We start from the raw sequence: 2,466 nt of genomic DNA, 5'->3' as shown, positions 1-2,466 counted from the left end.
TATTTTGTACCTTGCTGTTTTCATGCCAGAGTATATCTTGGTAATCTGTCTGAATCAGTACACAGCATTTCCTCATTTTTTTGGTAAATATCTGATATTCTACTACAGAGACATGCCATTATTAATTTAATAAGTACCTCCTTGTTGAAATTTCAGGTTGTTTTCAATAATTTTTCTCATAAATATATTAGACATGCAGGTAACTATTTAAAACAGTATCTTGACACAGCTCTTAGAAATATAGCAATCTCATTCAGAAAACAGGCTTTACAAGAAGGTGTTATAAAAATCCTGAAGGCATATCATAATTAAGTCACTAAAGACATTGTTGATAAGATATAATAGTTTCCCCCAAAAGAATCTTACAAGCAAATTTACTATGATGTGACAGGCAGTGTTAAGAGACTATCTCATATAAAGTGAATATGAAATTATAATCATTATAATGATCAAATTACTGTAATTAGTACATAGAGCAGAGAATTTATCTGTGCCAATTCCACATACTAAAATAGTTTAGGCAATAGTTATCTTATCAGTCACAATCCTTCCCAGAGAAGAAATAATGACAACTCTATAACATTCTATTTTCAACTTCGGGGCACAGAACTTGTTAAATGTTATTTTTATTTTAAAATGATGGTAGCAGAGATAGGATTGTGACATAATGTATTGTAACGGATTCATTTACTCATTTTGGCAAATCCACCTATTAATTATCTCAACCTCATTCTACCAATAGGGTTAACCTGATTACTCACCAGAAATAAGAATCAATATTTCATGTGTCTATTTCCCAAATTTTTGTCCAAATATTCTCTAAGATGTAAAAGAATTGCACGGTATGTTTAAAAAAATGAGATTTTCATCATCTTTGACTCAGAAATCTAGCAGTTATAAGAAATGTTATCCTTCTAAAGGATTCTTGATGGAGGATCATAGTGGTAATAATTAATTGTAATTTGTTCTGATTCTGACTTTTGATTTTGAGGCAATAGAGACATACCAGTCCTGAAACGCATCTGGTAAGTAGGAGAGCTGTCTGGTTGGTGTCTTGTTTTAACTTTTCACAGCTTCTAAGAAAACCATTGTCCTATATTTTCATACGGCATCTCAGACAGGTGTATACTATTCTTTATATATATATATATATATTTTTTAAGGCTTTTTTAAAAATTTATTTATTTTGACAGACCACAAGTAAGCAGAAAGGCAGGCAGAGAGAGAGGAAGGGAAGCAGGCTCCCCGCTGCGCAGAGAGCCCAATGTGGGGTTCCATCCTAGGACCCTGGATCATGACCTGAGCAGAAGGCAGAGGCTTTAAACCACTGAGCCACCCAGGCGCCCCAGGTGTATACTGTTTTTAGGAGTGATTACTCATCCTTTGGAATTTTAGTGCTCTGTCCCTGTGGATTTGCCTGTAACCACTTCTCATCTTCCAAAGCATGAAACACCATAGCTTATTTTGGATGTTTAATTGATTCAACATTAATGCTGCTAGGACATTTCATAATTCCTTCACATTGATAAGTTAAATTATGAAAGGTCTATTACATCTAGAGAATATGTTTCCATAAACATACTTGGTAATAATCAGACTTGAACAATGGATAACAGTACATTTGCGACCAGAGGAGAATGGTTCATTGGCTCTCCAGAAAAAGCATATCAGTAAGTATCCAGCTGATACACTCATGTGTGGAATTGGTAGGAAGTTACACAGAGGACAACACTTCCCAGCTCGGGCTGATGCCCACATGTATATTATATGAGCCTTGAATGATTGAGATGCATTTCTTTTTGACTATCTTTTGACTATTTTCTTACATTAAAACCAGTCAAATTTTGGGAAGACGAACTTATTCATTCTTTTAACCATTTCTGTGAGCACTAGATTTGCGTCATATGTCAAGTTTTATCAGAATAATAAAGCCGTCATATATATTCATATATTACATGAACGGAATATAGCAAAAATGAGACTGCTTACTTTTAGGGGAATGACAGTGGAAAATAAAGAAATTTCTTAGATACACTGCTTCAAGAACTTCAGATTGGAGCTAATGATGTTGAAGTGTTTGTTATTGATACAGTAAGAACTAAAATGGTCTTGTTGTCATTCAAGGTACACATCGGACATTTGGAAAACAGCAATGGCAACAGCTGAATGACACATTTAATGCCTGGAAACAAAATTTGAAGAAAGTGAAAAAGAGCCTTTTGAGTCTTTCTGAAATTTTACACTATGTATGAAGTTTATACATAAATTATAAAATAGTTGTTCTGTTTTATATATATATAATAGTATATATATATATACACACACACATATGGCATAAAATAGTTCTTTGAGAAAATCTAAATCATAACAAAACATTATAAACTGAAAAGAAAAAGAAACCTGAACAGGAAGATTCAGGCGGTCAGAACTCAGGGGAAGAAACTTAGCCTTGCTTTGGCCAAAATG

At 33.6% G+C, this 2,466-nt stretch overlaps 1 pseudogene; it reads left to right on the top strand.

Moving 5' to 3' along the window:
- The first annotated feature begins 1,637 nt into the window (after positions 1 to 1,637).
- LOC106007160 lies at positions 1,638 to 2,252 on the top strand (annotated as a pseudogene).
- Positions 2,253 to 2,466: the final 214 nt, after the last annotated feature.

The sequence above is a fragment of the Mustela putorius genome, unplaced genomic scaffold (genome assembly GCF_011764305.1).
Source record: "Mustela putorius furo isolate JIRA1106 unplaced genomic scaffold, ASM1176430v1.1 tig00000421_pilon_pilon_pilon, whole genome shotgun sequence".
Lineage (NCBI taxonomy): Eukaryota > Metazoa > Chordata > Mammalia > Carnivora > Mustelidae > Mustela > Mustela putorius.
Note: the sequence above shows the minus strand (reverse complement) of the source record. Positions and strands in the feature narration are given on the sequence as shown.